Source organism: Rousettus aegyptiacus, unplaced genomic scaffold (genome assembly GCF_014176215.1).
Source record: "Rousettus aegyptiacus isolate mRouAeg1 unplaced genomic scaffold, mRouAeg1.p scaffold_m13_p_12, whole genome shotgun sequence".
Lineage (NCBI taxonomy): Eukaryota > Metazoa > Chordata > Mammalia > Chiroptera > Pteropodidae > Rousettus > Rousettus aegyptiacus.
This window is the reverse complement of record NW_023416287.1, coordinates 4,130,659-4,151,536: the sequence shown is the minus strand read 5'-3', so window position 1 is coordinate 4,151,536 and position 20,878 is coordinate 4,130,659. Positions and strand designations below refer to the sequence as shown.

At 46.4% G+C, this 20,878-nt stretch overlaps 1 protein-coding gene and 1 non-coding gene across 2 annotated transcripts in view; one reads left to right on the top strand and one right to left on the bottom strand.

The window, feature by feature from the left end:
* Positions 1–20,878, bottom strand: part of LOC118610011 — a 51,174-nt gene that overhangs the window by 19,174 nt on the left and 11,122 nt on the right. The gene's annotated exons all lie outside the window — the stretch shown is intronic.
* Positions 6,065–6,183, top strand: LOC118610363. The gene has a single exon (XR_004953865.1). It is a non-coding gene; the product is annotated as a 5S ribosomal RNA (ribosomal RNA).

Genomic DNA, 20,878 nt, shown 5'->3' with positions numbered 1-20,878 from the left:
ATTAGACTCACGACCTCAAAGCTGAGGCCACCCAGGGGATGATGAGTGCTTCTTTGCCAAGAGCTTCAGCAAAAGTCCCAAGTCTTAATCTCATTGGCTCAAAGGAAGGAAGTTTCCTTCCCTGAACCAATCTCTGTGCTAACTGGGTAATGCTGTGCTCTCATTGGCTGAATGTGTGTTGTGCCCTCCTCTGGGGGTGGGCTGGAGTCACCGGTTAATACACAAGGGGTGAGATTCATGCAGCTAAATTGAGCTGTTGCTTCCAGAAGAAACAGGAAGACTTGACTGGATGCCAAAAGCTCTCTGGATGAACAACCAACCAGATTTTGTCTCCATTCTCTACTCCTCTCTCCCTGCACTGTAATTAGAAAAAAAGAGTTTCCATCTCTGCTTAGCTAGTCCTTGTCCTAGAATGAGACCTCTTGTCATTCAGTCAGATCTATACATTTCAACCAAAACATTCTTTACAATCTTTTTAATGAGGATCTGATCATGTTACCATCTTTCTATCATCAATTCTAACTCTAACTTTTTATAGTGGTAATATTCAAACATACACAAAGTAGAGGAAATGATATAATGAACTGCCATAAATATCACCCAGCTTCAAAAATTATAACCACTCACTAAATTTATTTTGTGTCTAACCTCAATTTTCTGCACTTCTATTTTCAGAGGATTTTAAAGCAAATCCCCAATGTCATGTCCTGTAACACTCCGGCCTGCATCTTTAATAAGGAATTATGAAAACGTAACCACCACGTCGTCTTTAGACCTATCACCACTAGCAATGTCTTAATGTCACCAGTGAGCCCATATTCACAGTTCCCCTGGACTCGGAGGCCTCTGTCTCCACTTGTTTGAATGACAAAGTCCATGTGTTGCATCCAGCTGTTACAACGCCTGAGGCTCTTTTATCCTATATCAATTCCACCTTCCTTCTACTTTTCGTTATGTGAGTCCTTGATTTGTTAGAGAGCCAGACCAGGTCGCTTGTCCTGCAGAATGCTCCACGCTCCAGATTGGGCTGGTTGCCTCCTTGTGGTGACAATGAGCCTGTTCCCCTCTCCCTCTTACTTCCCGAAGCCACAGGCTCAATTAGATTCAGGTCGTTCATTTGTCTGTTTGCTTGCGACCTGGCCCTGTTGAAATGCCTTCCTGCTGCTCCGGTATAATTAACACAAAGTCCTCCTCCTCCGAGGGTCGGCAAGGCCCCCCGCCCACTGTACCTCTCATCTTTTTCTCTCTCCCCTTAAAGCTATGACATTCTTTTACTTCTCTCTCATCCGGTTTCTGACCAGTACAGGTACGTTTTTCCCTGCTGAGAGGGTCTTCCCTTCTCTTTTCACCCAATTTGCTCCTCGCCTCGTTAGCAAAACCAGCTCTGACCTCCTCCCGACAAGGTCAAACCTTCCCACTAAACGCTCCCACAGCACCGTGCCACCTGATTACACTTGCAATTTTCCATCTATTTGTGTGATTTTTAAAATACCACCTGTCTCCCCAAGAGCCTATAAGCTTTGTGAAGAAAAGCACAGTGTTTGACACAGAAACGTTAGTTGAAAGCACGAATTTTTTTTAAAAATATACACACAAATACATGCACAGCCTGCCCTGTCCAGTCGAATCTTATTCCTTGGGGCTCGGACATGTTCTTTTTGTCTTTTATTGACAGCAAAACAGCTACGGGCTATTTTTGCCAGCTGTACATCATGTACGCTGGTAGCCTACGTCATACCCCGTTGGGCAGCATTATAGTTAGAGAACAAAGTAGATGTTAATGTCCCATTTTATCGAGAAAGTCAGAGAGGTTAAGTAACTTATCCAGCTTAATCAAACTAGTTCCTCACCAAACTACAATTACCCCTCATTCTTTTTAACAGTCCTTTGTGTTTCTATCCTCATCTTAGAAATAGAGTGACCAACTGTCCCGGCTTGCCCGAGACTAATGTGGCCCCCAGGACATGGCACTTTCAGTGTTAAAACTGGGAGAAACCTGGGCAAACCAAGCCACGTTGGTGACACTGGTCACTCTTACTCATTTGAGGCCCAAGGTCACCCACTCAATTACTTCACCATGGACCGAGGTCCCGTCGTGCATCTCTCAATTCTTCCGGCCTCTGCCATGCCACACTGTTGACAGCTAGTCTGTCATGCTCGTCTGTAATTATAAAGATGGCATCGGGAAGGAAAAAGCTTCCTTTCTTCCCTTCCGAGTTCTTCAACTGGCCTAATAATTAAACTGACATAAAGACAGATTAACAGGAGAAAAAAATGCATATGGAAGTCCCACAGAGCCATCAGAGACTCCCAGCAGTCAGGCACTCGAGACTCGCATGCCATCCCAAGCTCAGGAGAAGCGGGGTGGGGGCCTGGGGTCTCAAAACCAGGGAAGACAGTTCGCAGGACGATGAGAACAGCAGCTGTTCGGTACACAGATGTTCATCACGCCGTGCAGACAAGCGTTTCAGGTATAAAAAGTTACAGTCGGTGATGGCCCTCTTCCTGGCACAGGTGCCCTGATCCGAATTCCTTCAGGCGGGGAGGGAGGAGGTAGAAAGCTCTTTCCGAGTCTGCTGGGCCACAATTATCTTCAGCTCTAAATAATCCAGGTGCCAAAGGGGCACCTTCTGGGGCTGCCTGCCCTGAACTTGAACTCTCGACCATCTACCTAGTTAGACATCGAATCTTTTGTTCCAGAGGATAACTACAAATGGGGACAAACTTTTCACTTTGGAATTTAAAAGATTTTAACATATGTTTTCGATAGAAGGTTTCTATCCGGTCACGTGACTCTAAAGCCCACTTCAGGATCACGGCATGACATTCCATCACAGTCTCAGACGATCACGGATTCTGCAGACGTGGATTCGTCATCCTGAATTATCAAGCTCAAATGCAATTAGACATAAGCATGTCACCCAGTCACCCTCAACTGCTTCTCAACATCTTGACATGGTGTAAAAATCGCTCTGGAGGGAATTTTCTTGGGAAAATTAACTAACATGTTCATTCGTTTCCAGTTTTATTCTAATTACAATGCACTCGCTGCAAGTCTTAGCCCAAACAGCAAACAACGGTATTAATGAGAGGATAATTCCTACAATTTGGGGAAGACTGTACAAACTAATTGGAATGCCTGCTAAATCTCTACTAATGCTCGAACACACTTCATCAGATTTATCAAAACAGCAAATCAAGCTACTTCTTAAAAAATAGTTCAGTTCAAACAGCCGTGCGCATCAGAATAATTCATTCACTTTGAAGAATAACACTCAGTGAAATCGCTTTTAATCAGTTCTGGGACATTCTCATCTCAGGGGGTTCTGGGCGAGTGATATCTTTATTTTGCTTCCATGAGATCGCCAAGCTTCCCAACTGAATTTGAAATCCATTTACTGCAAGACGCCTGTCTAAAGATCAAATGCCAGGTAATGTCTTTAAAGGAGAATAATTAAAAACTCGGTTTTTTCGTACCTCTTTTATCAGACAGAACCACTGGTTTGCTTTAAGGGACATGTTCAGTCTTTACTGAAATCACTTCATCATCTCAGGGGGGAAGTTCTTAGTACTTTGACTATCACGAGAATGAGTGACCTGCACAGTTAGAATTTATACGAGGAACCTGAGCTAACTAACATTTTCACAAACAGATATACTAAACAGGCTTAGAAAGAACAATTACAGTGCTCAGAACAAAATTAATTTATACTTGTTATGCATTGAGATTAAGAAAACACAGAAAGCAAAGCTATATGCCAAGCACTGAAATAAGTAGTTTACCTACATGCTCTCACTAAATCTTTAAATTGGCAGAGATCAGTACTATTTTTATCCCTATTTGACAAACTAGACCAAGGGTCAGAAAACCACAACACATGGTCCAAATCCGGCCCCCTACTTGCCTTTTTTAAATAAAGTTTTGTTGTAAAACAGTCAATGTCTATTCACTTAAGTATTGTTGATGACTGCTTTCTCAGTCTGAAGGCAAAGTTGAAAAGCTAAGATAAAGACTGTGTGGCTCACAGAGCCTAAAAGAGTTACTATCTGGCCCTTTACCGAAAAGTTTGCCAACCTCTGCACCAGACATATAAGACTCAGAAGAGAAGACATTAAAGTATAATTACAAATTAGTTTCAGGTCTATAAAGGAGATAAAAAGAAACATGAAGAGGAATTAAGACATCAGTAATATTGTTTGCTCGATGCAGAGATCTGACCATTTAAAGGGGAGCGAGGGCATCTCCGAGCAGGAGACTTCAGACTCTCGAAGGGTCTCTCTGCTCCCACTCTCCTCTCCCGCTGCATCCTGGGAGCTGCATCCACACGAACTTGTCTGAACCCTCTGGCGCTTTTTCTAATGCCTCACCGTGCTTTCCCATCCAGCTCTGGGGCTGGCAATTCAGCGATTTGCTTTCGGACTCATATCCTCGTGCAGCTCCTCTGACCTGGCATCTTTCTGCTGTTGACTTCACAGCTCCTCCCAGCTGTACCCCGACTCCAGTTTCAATCTATGCACCAGATTTTGGCCACCAGCCTAGGAACTCTCGTTCCTGACCTTGGCCTGCCCTTGGCTTCTCCCTCCCATCTTGCTGCCCGCAGCACAGATGGTCACTACTACGCCACAAGGACCAACACGGAACATCGATTACCTGGATGCATTTTTAAGTGTATTTTTTTAAAAAGAAGTAATGCATGAGTTCATTCTGCTTGTAAAAGTTCAAACGCTTTTGTGCAGGAGACTAAATCACTTTAGCTACCACTCCCTGACCCATCCCCCGACAAGACAGCGAAAATACCCGACAGATTGGCGGAGATATTAAAGTCTGGATACCGAGAGCTGGTGAGACCGTGGGCTCACGGGCTGCTGAGGAGACAAGAGGGCATTTTGACAAGCTCTGTTCAAACTAAAAATGTGTCGATTCTATGTCCCGTCAAAATCATTACTTGGTATTCGCCCAAGGATCGTATTCAAATGTGTTGACAGAGAGGTGTAGACAGGCGCAGATGCACACTGCGCGCTGTTGGTGACAGAAAAATAAACAACTTTTATAGAATTTTAAAATGAGGCACAAGTAACGGCATTTGCAAGCTATGATTCTAGGCGTAGAAGCCATATTGCTATGGAGACTTGTTGTCCAAGTTCTTCTTTTATTTTATTTATTTATTTGTTTGTTTGTTTGTTTGTTTATTTAACCAGATCGTTCGTATTCAGTGGCGAGGTAAATACATTAAGTGAGGCAGGAAAGTGCTTCAGAACGTCTCTTCTCTTCTTCCCTGTGCCCAAAATAATAGAGAGTGAATAGGAAATAGATTCTAGGAAACTAATTTTTTCAGAAAAATAATGGCAATATTGGTCATTTGAAGTCGAGGACGTGACTCTTAGTTCAGAGGAAATGAGACAACACGGATCGAGTGCCCACATCGGGTTCGGCATATCACAGCCAACCCATAAATATTTAACAGTAATGGACTGAATTCCATTTTTCTAATATCCACATTGGATCTTTACTCAGATGATGGAAACTCCGCACCAATAGCGCCTTCTCTATTAGCTTTAAAACTTACTTGTATTGCCGGCTTAGCTACAAAAGGCAAGACTCGAGTAGGCGTCACATTCAAATAAAAGCTAAGTGTGACCAACGCGCTCTCTCGTTTTTCAGTGACTTTACCGGTGGGTCTTTGGTTCCAGTTTTTCTGCCGTTTCACTTTTATTTGCTAAAACATTCAAATGACTCAGTTTGTGCTAGGATAACTGGGGGACCTCCCCAGGAAGGCCTGTCCTCCCCAGGGTGACAGGTAAGACATGGAAACGGAGCTCCGGTGAAGAGCGTCCGGCAAGCTTTCGGTACCACCTGACCTAGCGTGGCTGAGGGTGCTAGCAAGTCACTCCGGACTGGTTTCCCAATGTCTTGGAGGCTGGGGAGGCCTGGTGTACCCAGAAATGACTTCCCTGTCTGACATGCCCTCAGGGCGAGCATGTCGATTTTACCCCATCGGGATGCTTGCGCACCACACCCCTCCTATGTGTACTCCACGACCACATAATAGCCAAAAGAAAACAGGTCTACGGCCATGCCACCCTGAACAAGCCCGATCCCATCCGGTCTCGGAAGCTAAGCAGGGTTGGGCCTGGTTAGAACTTGGATGGGAGACCACCTAGGAAGACCAGGTGCTGTAGGTGTTAAAAAAAAAAAAAAAAGAAAAAAGAAAAGAAAGAAAAGAAAAGAAAAAAGAAAACGAGAGTTAGCTAAGGGACAAGGAGTCCAGCCACGTATGGCGACCTTGAAACTCAACGCCTGCACATGATTCAGTGACGAATCAGACTATTTGGACCTACGGTAACTCCACGGACATGCCATGCGTCACCACACAAACTTCCTCCGTCAGCCCTGCTCTTCCAACTCTCAAAAACTTTCCTTTGGGATGACACACCCCTCTGTAGCCCAACCATTGTCCCGGCTTGGTTTTCTATCGAAGCACAGAGTACCGACCCCATAAATCATTTATTTACAGAAGCCTTGACTTCTTCAGTATGCATCTTCAAGCGAGAATAAGTCTTTTCTTTTAAGCCATTGATATATTATGAAAGGATAAAATAATTGAGCTCAAATCATTCTGGAATAAAAATCCATTTTCTGACTTCTTATTTTTTATATCAGTTTCATGAATTACAGTAATTCCAAAAAGTCAGAGGACCCTGTCTAAAAAAAAAATTGACATGGGAGAAGGCTGTGTTTCTGGGCATCAGAAAATTAGTTTGGACAAACGAAAAAGTCCAAATTTTTGAAAGGCTCATGGCCAAAAAAAAAATGCTAAAAGTCTCCATTTTCAAGAAGAAACATCACATAAAATCATTGGGTACTGGTTCCAATAACTAATGGCGTGTCCCTTTGAGTTTATGAAATTTTCCTTGGCTCCAGTGAGCATTTTCTATAAAGTGGAATCATATTATGTATGTAAATCGAAGTTACGGTCAGTCCATGAACCCCACGAGCAACCAAGTCCTATCGCTCAGCCCACCGTGTGTCGAGGTCTCATATCTTTTACACAAACATACACACCTGTATTAACCATAACAGAGGCCCGGCACTTAAAAAAAAAAAAAATTGAAGGCAAGAGAAATATCTCCAAATTCTCCATTTATCTCCTCCTTTATCGTAGAGGGGCTGCCCTGTAAAACACCCCTATCTCTCTCCTCAGCTTTCTAGAAGCGTCTCCAAGCTCTTCTTCCCAAGCCTCTTGCTCTGATCGAGTAGCAATCAATCCCACCCCCACGAACGCATGCCAGCTGCCACCCCATCTCCGCACACCCCGAACCCACACACAGGGTCCCAACAGCCAGCCCTGGCATAGCTCCTAGAAGCTCCTGACCCAGAGGGCGATGTGGTTCTGCTGACATGATAAACATCAGTGAGGTCAAAATGTGAGTATCGGTGACTTTCTAAGACATAGAAAGCATGAGAAAGTTTCTAGGTATTTTCACACGTCATCTCAACCTTCACGACAGCCCGCTGAGGTCATCTCTGTCAGCATTCCCACTTCAGAGATGAGGAAACTGATCACAGGGAGGTGAACAGCCTGCCCACGGCGACAGAATTAGTAACTAGTAAAGCAGGCTTTACCCTCCACGCAGCCCTCCAAGCCTTGGCTCTTAACCATCTCCATTTCACATCTTCCCAGGAATCCCCGGGGGCGTGCAGGGCCTCAGTCGGCTGCTCCGTGCTGAGGCATGATGGCGGAGATGCTTTGAAAGTGAGACTGAAGAAGAATCCAAATTTTACACTAAGGTGTTTGGACGTTGTTTATTAGCAAGGCGGAGCCACTAAAGCTTATAAACGAGGTGGTGCTGTAAGTTCTGTGCTTCGAGAAGATTAATCTTGTACAATGGATTGGAGAGGAGAGAGAAAGAGACCATTTAGACGTTCTCTATTAAAATAGCCCAAGCATGACACGTTAAGGGCTTAAACTTGCTGGTAGAGAGTAAGGGTTTGAGATTGCTTAAAAAAAGAATTCCTCTTCCCCCCGTTTCGTCAGCTGAGGCTTTATGTTGGAAGTCTGCATTTTCCCTTCAATGGGAAATTGTTCTTCCCCTTCCTATTTTGGAATTTGCTCCGTCCTAAATCCCTCCCACTGTATTTAAACTTTTTTGTGCTCAACACCAAGCTGTGCTGCAGTTACGTATTAAGATGCCTGAAAAATACTCTCGATGGCGATTCAGAGCAGAGAGCGTTAAGGTTAATTACCTAATCACTTACTACAGTAAGTACATCTGTAGACATTTTGAATTCCACAAATTATGGTGCTGAACAAAGTAAATGACGCTTTGTTCATGTTCCAGCTGTGGGGACATGTCAGAGGGATCCCTCCTGTGACGTATTACCCTTGCTTTACCCTGGAGCACAAGCCACTTGATGCGAAGTTGGAGAGACCAGCAGAGTCTGGCGGACTCCACGGACCCGTTCAGCAAAGACTTCCCTTCGAACGACCATGAGGGAAGCAGCCTTTGCTGCACCACTGAGCGCGCCATCCAGAGAAACCAGGAGCAATGCCAAGGCGATGGGAGGCGTCCAGGAGCTGGCGTTGGCACCTGCGCCTGGGGGAGGCTCAACTCAAGTTGCTTTGTTTTACTTTTCAGAGAAAGAACGATTCTCGGTTTAAATTACTAAAAGAACAGGACATCGGCCCAGAGCAGATGGCAGCCATGTCACCAGCACAAGACGAGACCCCGACCAAGCAGGAAGCCAACCAGTGCAGCACAGACAAAAACCCCAAAAACGGTTTTCAAGCTCCTGGATCCAACCATGCCTGAAGCTAGAACGTACTGGAACTATTTGTTTCATGAGCCAATAAATGACCTTTTTTGCTCATGAAAGATTAGCTAAGGCTTTCAGTACTTGCAATCTACAGAGGGCTACTCTATCACAGTTTAGTTTGTGATGCGTAAAGGACACTTAAACTACTTCTGATTATCGAAGGCTCCCGTACTCACGTCAATTCTCAAGCCATGTTTATTTTCCAAATTAACATATGTCTATAATAAGGGGATTCATTTCCTAGTTTCTGATGTTCCCCATCTCGATCACCGCTTTCAACTCATAGAAAGGCACAGAGACATTTAAAGCAATAGCAATTCAGGGCGGAGTTAGGGGGCGGTAAAAAGAAACCAGGGACCTTGGCCTTTGATCAGACCCCGGTGATCCGGAGGCCATCTGTCCTGGTGGTGTGGCTAGCCATTGCTAGCGCAGACTAAGCCTCCTTGAAGCCAGGTTCTTTGCTCATTCACGCCGTCAGAGTATGAAGCTTCACATTCTCTTACCTGTCAGAGCAGGGTCTGTGCGGTAACCCACAGGCGACACCCCCTCAGGCCAAGGTATCATTTGAAGCTCCGCTTCCTGGATGTGGAAGCCACAGCTGTAAGAGATTAAGTGACATGACCAAGTCTCATGCCACGCTCCTCGAGGAAGATCAGGAATCTGAATTCAGAATCTAGGAAGTATGTCCTTCCTTCGCCATAACTATAAGTGGCTGTCACAGGATCGTGCATGGAGGTGACATGGTCAATTCCAGTTGCCTGGCTTCAAGCACTGCCCAACCATTTGCTCAGCATTTCCCCTTGAGATGATTATTTACCTTTTGGGGATCTCTTGTTCCTTACCCCTTGCATAAGCTAACAGTCTCCCGTCACAAGCTACTTTAGGTTTAAGCCCGGGACAAGGGCAGATTTCACGAACACCTGATAAATCTGAATCTATGGGTATCAATCTAACTCTTCCAAGAAAAAATATTGACTAGACAGTTCTTCCTGGAAGTCTCACCTGGAACACTCAGGGATGCTCTGGGCAGCTCATTTGAATGAGCAAAAACTCAGAAACAAACTAAAGAGTGTCCAGCGGGTAAGCAAGGCAAAAGTACATCTCTTCAATGTAGAAGTCTACCTAGCAATTAAAAAAAAAAAAGTCTCCAACTCAATATGCCCTGACACACCAAGATCTATAAGACATATATTCAAGCAGGAAAAAAGTGACAATTATATGTGTAAAAAATTTAAACAATATATATTTCCAAAGGATACACATGGAAATGCACTTGAAAAGAGTCTTCCAAAGATATACACAAAACCCATGGTATAAGCACTGAATTGAGTGCAGGGGCCAAAAAAAAAAAAAAAAAAAATTACCTTATCTACTGTGTTTTAATTTTTAACAATGAAACTTCGGTCATGAATTACTTATGCAATTAAAAATTAATGACAAAGAAACACTTGAGGCAGTTGAAAGTAACCACAGATTGCTTCAAGCTAAAAGTAACCTGCTTAATCCGCACAGTACTAAAATAAACAGAAAATGGGGGAAGTAGACACATTCAACCATTTTTTGAGGTATAAAACAAAAGGGTGAGAAACAAGCTGATTGAGTTTTTTTTTTTGCTTTAAAAAAATTTTTTATTTTTTGCTTTTAACTGGCTGTGTCCTTTATACACAGTGCAATTATCTTTCCTCAAAATATCATCACTCAGTTGAATGATCTTGCCACATGAAAAACAGGTTTGGCACAATCGTTGCATATTGTTGGAAAATTATCATCAACTTTCTTTTCTCTTCGAAAAAAAAATTTCACAATGACACTGATGAGTTCTGTTGTTTTTCATCTAATACTTCAACCCACTTTAAACCCATATCTGCACAAAGTCCTTGAAGTGTGACATTAATGGTGGAAATATCCTTATGAGACAGGACATTGCATCCAAAATACGATCTTGCTGGACTCGCCCCGTGTGGACATTGCAGGGTCCCTTGACCTACTCCAACCACCACGCTCTTAGCTGCCTCTGCCCCAGAAGGTCCGCCTCATAATCCTCGCTGTGGACCCTGTGAGTTTCGCCTCTCATGACCCCTCTTTGAGTTCTGGATCACATGGACCAGTTTGCAGACGTTCAAGTGGCTTCAAATCCATATGTCCATTTATTCTATCTCCTTGGCTGACTTGGCTCATCCTCGTGGCTTTAGATGCTGTCTTTCGGCTACACAAATTTATTTCTTTAGCCCAGACCTCTAGATTCACCTAACCCATGGCCTCTTTGATATCTTTACTTGGATGACTCACGTGCTCCTCAAGCCTAACATGTCCAAAATGACAACTGATTTTTCTCTCCTAAATCTTTCCTCCAGTTTCCCTCACCTCAGCAAGTGACCTCGACATCCAGAGGGCAGTAACGTGGGAGTCACTTCTGGTTCTGCACCGTGCCCTCTCCGTCCCCCACGGTGCCAGCCCGGTGAGAGCCACGATCACCTCTCAGCTGGTCTGCGGCAGCACCTCCCTCCCCAGGCTGCCCTTTCCGCCATCGCCTCCCTAGTCTTCACGGTGTCACTCCCCAGGTTTAAGCCCATAAGTGTCTTTCCATGACATCAGAGTAAACTCAACTCTTCATCAGAGCCAGCAGCACTAGAGCCTGTGTAACTCCCAAAACATATCGTCCATCCTCTCCCCATCATCGGCCCACTTTGATCCTCTAGACCTTCTAGAACATCCTAGAAAACAACCTCTTTCCCGCCACATTTCCCCTCCCCTGGATTTTTGCATCCCGGGTTCCTTTTTGCTCTTCAGGTCTTGATTTCATACCCCTTCCATGTAGAGCCTTCCTTGGCCAACCCTCTAAACTGGGCCCCGCCCATTGGAGCAGCCACCTTATTTCTTCCTAGCACCAATAACGAACTTCAATGACACGATCTGTGTGTTTGCTTGCTCGTTATCCGTCGCCTCCATGAAAACGAGACTCTTCTCTATCTCATTTTGGCTGCAGACCCTCTATCAGCCTCAAGGTCTGACACACGGCTGAGACTCAGACCATTACTTGGAGAATAAATGCATCAGAAACACATTTGTGGAGTTCTGTGCTGTGTATTCAACTCTTTGGCAGGGGGATAAGAGTTAAATACATTAGAAAAGGCATGGAATCAAATACCGTAATTTTCCCCCTTAAGTACAGTGTATGTTATTTAAAGAGACAGAATCTACACAGTGAAACATAAGCCAGTCTATGCTTGAGTATTCAATTTAAGCGTTAAAATTCATGTTCTTGGTCATGCTGAGTTGACCAGATAACTGACGGTAAGCCAGGACCAAAAAAAAAAAAAAAAAAGGTTTACTTATGAATGAAAGGGGTAAAGTTACAGAATTTGTAGAACTGAGAAATGATGAGTTCTGGGATATTCAAAACCAGCTTTATGGAGGAGGTTGAATTTATACTAACCTAAGACAGGTCAGATTAGTTAACACTGAATCACGTGCAGCTGCAGCCTCACGGTCCTGGAATAATGTAAAAAAAAAAAAAACAAGAACTCATTTGTCTGCCAAACAGTAGGACATTTTATCATCTCTACTACCGTCCAAACCAAGGGGTTTGGCAAGTTCCCAGAACTTGAATTTGAATGTGACACTGTCATCATGAACTTAGAAGTTACCAGACTCGCAAGCCCACGCCTGCACGTCCTCCCCTTCCCAAGCCGGTCCCCGGCTCACTTGTATCTTCGGGAGGCTGAAGAGAGGGAAGGGAACAGGTTGGCTACCATCTCAGCCCTTTGTCCTGAAGGTGCCCTTCTCCCATCCTGTCCTTGACAGCTCTAGTCATTTCGGGATTATTAGCATCATTCCATAGCAGTGACAAACAGGGACTTTGTAAGACAGCTGGTGTCCCACGCTAACCCTCAGAAATCTTAACAGCTAGAGGCAAACAGATGTTCTGCACCTTGCCCACCTTGTTTTCCTAGGGCTGGAACTGGTCTGAGGCCTTGGGCATGTTTGCTTAACAGATGTATCCGAATGCAAATTAACTCGTAAGAGATGGGGGGGAGAAATGCAAATGTCTGGCCACATTTTCTATTGTAAAAATGCTAGGCAGGAATGAATGAGAGAGGGAACGAAGATCAAATGTTTCTTATCTTCCTGAATTCACAGCTAATGTTTTCATACTAGACCTTCCGGTGATCCTTAAGGGTATAGATCAAGAAACTGATAGGGCATTTCAAATGGAGAGAGAGAGAAATTTTGGGTTGAGGGAGAAAGCCCTAAGTTTGGTGCATTCAGAGGACATTAAGGAGAAAGGATGGTTCCAAAATTTCCATACAGTAAAACTGGGAGAGTGGCAATGTGTAAGGTTGTACAAGAGAACTGGACTCAAGCTGTGTACTCGTGGCGAGTTCACTATTTGTGACCCAGAAGTGCTTGCTCGTGTAGGCTCACCCGACTGCTAGAAATTACAGAAGGGGCTAAGTTTCTCCCCGGCCACCTCTTGGCACTACTAATAATGAAGAGATGAGAGACAGGTGTCACCAAACCGAAGATGCACCTTGGAGTAGAGTGAAGGGGAGGGCTAGAGACCCCGGCTGGAGGACGAGAACAGGTGGATGCCCGGAGTGTGACAGTCACAGTGGGGAAGAAAGGGAAGCTACAAGACACCCTCCTGGGAGGCCTCGATACGATGCCGTGACTAGATACAGTCAGGAGATGATGGAGATCAGCAACTCGGAAACTCTCCAATGTTGCAGACTTAGCAGGGACGTCAGGAGGAGACAGGGGTCTGAGGGGCATGATGATGAATTTGTTTCTCCACCCACTAAATGCAAGGTGACAGCAAGATATGCAGCCGGAAATCCCCAGGAGGTTATTGGAGATAGAGAACTCATGTCCAAGCAGAGCGCCCAGTGTTTGTTCTAACAGCACGGACTGAAAAACTCGCCTGAACCCTTTGCTGAAACCTTCCAAGCTTACAAATGATCTGTTCTCAGTTCTTTGTGATGCTGAATTATAGATGTATAACCCCAAGGCTCGTGATACCTAAGACTTTCTAAACAAACTGGCTCTGAGTGCAAAGAATCACAGGGTCTGGAAATGTTTGGGAAATACCCCAGTTCAGCCTGGATTTGGGTACTTGCCTCCTACCTTTATGATACTTATCATATCTGGGTTTTACTACCTATCGATCCACAGCAATATAGAACCTGCATACTGCTAGCAGTTTCTCATCTCTTTGTAAATCAGGAGTGGGTTTTTTTTTTTTTTTTTTTTACCTAAATAAATTTAGGAAAAAAAAATAGCATAACTTGCCATAAATAGAATACCATGGTAAAAATAGAGCTAATAGGGAGAAAAGCATTAAATTTAGCTGAGTACTAGCTACTGTAGTAGACATTTTTTTTTTCACTTCCAGCCTCTGAAAGTCTTTCCTTTATGAGAAAGTCCAAACTGTAGGGTCTTGACCCCCAAAAGAGATGCTGAAGGAAGATACAGAGTTCTCTCCTCATCTCCTGGCGAGCGACTTAGACTTAGCCAATCGGATGCTCTGGCTCATGACTTTAAAACTTCAAAGGGCTGAATCAGGGACCCAAGCAGGCATGCATTGTACATGCCTCACCCACAGTGGCCATGCGGCCCATTCTTGTGACCTTCTTTTACTTAATCTCTCAGATTTCTCAGACTTGTTTTTCTTTGCTTTCTAATATAGTGGGTTGAAAAGTGTCCCCCTAAAATTCGTATCAACTTGGAGCCTCAGAATTTGGGAATACGACCTGGCAGTTGTAATCAGGTAAGGGTCCCAAGAGGCGACCCTGGATTTGGGATGGGCTCTAAGTCGAATGATGGGTGGTGGCCTTCTAAGGAGACAGAAGGATCTAGAGGTGCAAAGAGGAGAAACAATGCGGAGACTGGAGTGATACCTGCACAAGCCGAGGAAGGCCGGGAGCCACCAGAACTGGAAGAGGCAAGAAAGGGTCCCCCCGAGAGGCTTTGGGGAGGCTGTGACCCCGTGGGCACACCGATTTCAGGCTCCAGCCTCCACCGCTGTCAGAGAAAGTGACGAAGCCTGAGATCTAGATTTTTGTTGAAATGAAAGTAGAAGGAGTCAAAGAGCTGTTCATGGCAAAATAGCGCCAAATCGAGACTTTCTCTCGGTGGCAAATAGATGGAAAGGAGTTAAAGAGTAAATGATCTTTTCTGACTTAGTATCATCTGACGCCATGTCTCTTTACTGCCTGAAGTCACCCACACAACACTAGTGATATGGCCCGCGTCTTGGGAGATCGTGATTTGGTAAAATCTCCTGGCTTTGTAAATGGAGAGACTGCGGCTTAGTAGAGCAAAGTGGAAGGACCTGCATGCAACCCTACGGATAAACCAGCGGGAAAGCCCAGTTCATCGCCCGATTCTGCGTGTTTCCCGTTTTCCCTTTCGCCACACTTCACACCTCTTCTTCAGGTTGTATTCACTGCATTTCTAGCTTCTGTGAACTTCATGCTTGAACATCTGCCCTGCATCGTAGCCCGGCAACCTCGTGCCACGCAACCCCACGATGCGCCTCGGCCACCTGACCTTGGCCTCCCGCCTCCCTCATCACCATCGCCCACTGGGGCGCTTTTCGGATGCCGAGTCCAGGCTCCAGCCCCTCCCTTAGCTCACACTCCGGGCCGCCATCCACCTGCCGCGATCAGGCCAGGCTCAGGTATTAGACAACTAGGGGCAGTCCCCACGGCCCCAGAGACTGCCGAAATCATTCAGGCTACCCAGTCCCAACCCGTTCCTCCCTGGGGAGACCGCGAGAAAGGCTCCTGACACAGCGCCTCCTTCTTCTGCCTCTGGCCAGCGCCAGGGCTTGTCATGTGGCCCCACGTGGCCCGGTGTGACCCCCTCCTCTGGGCAACTGTGAGTAACGACCTGCATTTTCGGTAGCGATCATCTCCTGATCCGTTAGCCTTTAGTGTATCTCAAATTTCTATTACTCCACTAGATTGTAAAACGAAAATCTCGAGAAGGCGCCCTCTGCCATTGGCCACCATAATGGGGACAATTCCGAAACCCTGAACGCCCCTGGGTTCTATTCTGATGAAATTTACTTCTTTTACTCCTGTTCCATTTTCAAGGACTATCTGGTGCATTTTTCACATACCACGTTTTAGTATTAAAGTAAAAACTTGAGTCATAGAGAAGCAACGCGACTCTGGACACAGCCAGAGTGGTTTAAATCCAGCCTCCGCCACTAACGAGTCGAGGCGACTCGGTCAGCAACAAACCCCTCGAGCCCCGTTTTCCCATATGTACACGATCACTCCTGGTCGTACCACCCCCGTAAGGTTTTGCTGAGGATTAAAGGACCTCGTGCAGCTAAAGCACAGAGCACACTGCCAGGACCAGTAAGGGAGGAGTCCAGAGGTATAAAAACGACCAAGTTCATTGTCTGCCTTCAAGTACTCCAAGCCTCGCTGATTTACAACGCAGGAGTCTGTTACTATTTCAAGAGAGGACGCTCTTGGCATGATGGGAACCCTAGCGTTCCGTTTTCATTGAGCCGTATCTTTTATGCTCACCCAGAAGTCTGTTCATGGCTCCTGATAGAACACTACCTACCGCCCATGCCACTGCACCTGTAGGAATCACGGTGGCCGTGCGACGGCACGGCTACCTTACATCCAGTCAAAGGTCCCAGTAACCCATGACAACTCTGTAATGGTTTCACACGGGGTCTGAAGAGAAAGGCTATTTTCCCAAAACGTTTTCCAGAAGCATTCTTCCAAAGGGATCCATTCTTGGTTGGAACTCTTTGACATGTCAGGGGATCATTTATCAAGCGTGTTTACAACAAAAGTCTCTCTCCAAACTTAGGAGTTATAAAAAACAGTCCTTAAAACGACAGAAATAATTCTAGCCGCCAAAGCAAGCAGAGACCCTGGACAGTCAGCCGTAGGTCGAAGCAGACAGTGTGAACTTGAGGCGGCCAGGCCAGGGCTCCGGGGGTCATCATCTCCTCAGAGAAGCACGTCGCCTACTTGCTCGGCTGAAAAGCCCAGCATTGCAGCACCCTAACGGTTCTTTCAGCTCCCCGTTTCCATCCTAATTTAAATGCAGAATGCGAAGCCTGCTGGAGGCTCCACGAGCCTCTCGCGGTTCTTCATGTCTTGTGAGCAGAGGCATCGACTGTCCTTGTTACAAGCTATTCTCTCGCACATTCCGAGTAGCAAGCGGCCTTGGAAGGTGGAGACGGTGTTTCCTTACAGAGCAGTGTTCAAAATTATAAAACTAATGCCGCCCTCTGGAACGAATGGCGGATATTGCTCATTGTGAAAGAGTTGGGTTTTCTAAAGCTGGGGTTTCTCCCTTGGAACACGACCCACGACCTCTTTGCATGACCCTGTGGGCATCTGAGCCCAGAGAGCAGCGCAAACGCTGATCCTCCGGTTTCCGCCATCGCTATGAGTAGTAAACTGTCCTCGCCTCTGACCCAGGAGTCCCGTGTCTTTTGCGACACCTGTAAAACTGTGGCAGGCCCTGGGTTTGCTTGAAAGTAGGGGGTGGAGGGGAAATCTCAATCCCCTCATAGTCCTTGGCACATGCAAAGTCATTAATATTCTTTTATCAGTTGAAAGTAGACTTGCAGGAGCTTCTCATTGGCCCTTTGAAGGCTTCTCGAACGTACGTATATGCCTGCTGTATGCAGATAGCTTCTGGACAAGTCGCCTTACGCCCTTTTTGAAGCAAAGTCTTCCTAAGTTCCCTCCCACACACAGAAGCTCACAGACCCTCTACCCCAGCTCCCCCAAGCTGAGGGAAATTCCAGAGCACGGAAGACCTTGGAATCAGGAAAGAAAGAGCAAAGAAAGAAAAATGACAGAGATTACTCTAATTCTTGGCAGTTTTGTCGAGAGTCAGCCTTGCCAAATATTTTTATTTAATTCAGAGTTGAGAGACTCCAAGATTCAATTTATGACTGCACCTTTGGTAAGAGTAAAAAAATAAAATAAAGAACAACTTTAAATCTTTGGTTTCCCATTTTTATTTATTTCAGACCAATCTAATTATCATGACTAATTATCACGCTTAAATATGCTGTTGGACTACCAGAGGTCCTTAAACTACAGCGCACTGACAAATCCAGCCCATCGCCTGTCTCTGTGAATAAATTTTCGCTGGAACCCAGCACGCCCATTCATTTATCACATTGATGCGACGATGGTGAACAGTCGAGACAGACCGGATGGCCCGCTAAGCCTAAATATTTATGATCTCGCCCTTTGCGGGAAAGTTTGCCGACCACGGGTAACTCCTAACTTTCTCTCGGCCACCCCGGCCGCCTGAGCCGCCTTCCGGAAGGACAAAGCCGAGCCCTCCCAGATCGCCAGCCTCCTGGTCCCGGCACCACGCTCACCGCGCGAGCAGCCTTCGGCTCTGCCGTCCCCTGGACCCCCGCCCGCCTCCCCGTCATTCCCATCCTCGCCCCTCCCCCAGGATGTTCCAGGTCTTCCCCCAGCTCTGTACCTGTGCGGACAATATTCCCTTCGCCTAGAATTTTCTTTATCAGAGCACAGCTACTTGGTGAGGGAACCTATATAGGTCACTTCCCTTTCCACTGACGAGGTAGAATAATGGCTAGTTATTACATCCTCATGGTAGCCGGGCATCGCCCGAAGCCCTTTACGTGCATTATTTAGTGACACCTGATACAGCCCTAGGAGAGAGTTCTTATTATTCCCAATTGCTAAATGAGGAACGCACGTGAAAAGACTTGCCCAAGGTCACTCAGCCGACAAGTCTCACAGCCAGTATTTAAATTCATTTGGTTCTGGCTTTAGATCAATGAATCAGTAAGTCGGTGAATGAACAGATCCCGGGAAACTCTGAGAGAAGGCCCGGGGAGGGGAGGGGGCGGATATTAATGAGCTGAAAACATGAATGGCCCCAGGACACCCCCTCCGTCAAGACAGGTGGTTTCATAGAACAACCTGGAACAGGGTTACACTCTTTTAAAATTACTTCCCGAGGGCCCTTTAGCTTAACCTCATCTTTAACTATTTTATGAAGACGCAGTAAGACCCCTCACCTGGGTACTAAAGCCTCGCAAAATACGGCTCCTCCGGTCACCTGCTCGTGTGCATTTTCTCCCTCGCAGCTTCACGCCCGACATCAAGGGGCAGACGCTGGCGGGGGACGGCCCAACCCAGACAATGTTCATCAGTGAGAGGCGATCTATTAGAGGAAACACGGAGCAGCCTGCCTCCAGGAGCCGGCCCTGCAACCAGACCCGCAATTAGAGCCGAACCGGGCGATCTTCTCCATTTAAAGGGAAATCGATGCCATTGATCGGGGTCCCATAAAGGCAGCCGCGTCTGAACGCATCACAGACCCGACTGCTGCAAAACACCGTTTTGAAAATAAAACACACAAAAATCACCGTGAATGTTTTATGGCCAAACATGATAACTGGCCTGCCCGATGGGGAAGCTAAAACATGCTCCTTTCATCAGGGGGTGGGGTGCAGCGCCCTCAGATGAGGTCTTCTGCTGACGACCCTCGCTCTGCAAACCCCTCAGCGGCCGGTAATTTGCTGGAGGGTTTTACTTAATGGTGAGGATTTGAGAGGATTTCTTACCCCCTATCCTGGGGTTGCGCACAGCAGTCAATTAAATTAGTGCCAAAACCTTAAAAGACACCAAGGTAATCAGTTTAGGGGGATTTAGGCCGCACGGGCTCCAGAACTGGCTTGCAAGGCGATCGTGAGTCTCCAGTCAGCTGAGTTTGAGAATTAACGTCTTTCTTCCCTGGGAGGAAGTTCACTAGTGACAGTCAGGCTGACGGACAAGGGAATGAGCTGATTTCAATTTCAGCAGCATCATTCCAGGCCGGCACCGAATTGTAGTCTTCGCGGCTGTTATCGGAGAGTCCGGCTCTCAGTAATGAAAGGGGCATGCACCTTGCCAACGCTGGTGGGCACGGGGGCAGTTCAAGGCGTGAGTTGCTATAAAGGACGCCAAAATAAATAAATAAATAAATGTTAATGCCAAGTTGAAAACGTTGCCTAAAGATTTTGGTTTTTTACGAGTATCAGAGATCTGGAAAAGGCAACCAAGCCAGACGCCAGAAGCCGCTTGGGAAATATTTATCCTCGAGCCGCGACGTTCCTGGCAGACACGCAGTTAAGAGGGAGCCGGGAGAGCCCCAGAGAAGGGACGACTTTTCCAGGTGAGGCGTGGAGATGGAATTCTAGGGTTTCCTCCATCATGTGGAGGTGTGGGGCTTTCGTGTGGCTTATGCCGTCACCATCTGACCTGGCAATTTCTCCATCCCATTAAATCTGATGCAGGGAAAGACAGAGGCCTCAAAGGAAGAAATGGGAGGAAAAAAAAAAAAAAAAGCAGCAGCCAATTTCCCCATCTCTAAATGAAAGCAAAGTGCCACGAAAGCCGTAAGGCTGCAAACGACTCCCGGGGTCCTGGCGCAGTGACCTCAAGGGTAGAGCAGCCAAACTACAAATCACAACTGAACTGAATAAAAACTAAGACCGTGAATGCGAGAGCTAAAACTCAGCTTTGTTGTGTTGCCTTTTTTTTTTGTAATATGTAAATTCATTCATTCATTCGACCAGTGTTTTGGGGGCACCTACTGTGCGTCGGGTACCACTCATGACGCGGACGAGACAGCGGTGAACGAAATGGAGAGAAAGCTGTGCGGCCGTCGGAGGCTTGCGCTCTGCAGGGGAAGGCAGCACGTCAGCACGTAGAGACGCCGCGGGGCCGCAGCCAGCACCGAGAGCATCTCCGACTCAGGTGACAGCGGCCCCCGTGGGCGGAGCGGTTAGAAAGGGCGCCCTCCCGCTCCCGTCCCTCGCCAGCCGTGCTCGGAGGGCGCCGTGCTGGCTGGCCCTGTACAGCTAGGACCTGGCATTAGGGAGGTTACAGGTGGTCAGGAAAAGCTTCAGGGAGAGGAGCTGGCATGCACGAGGAAGCAAGTCATCTTGCTATCAAAGGGAAGAGTGATCCAGGAAGGAGAAGCAGCAGGTGCAAAGGTGCCGGGGCCGCACGCACACGCGCCCCCATCTCTGATTTTAATTCCAATTAA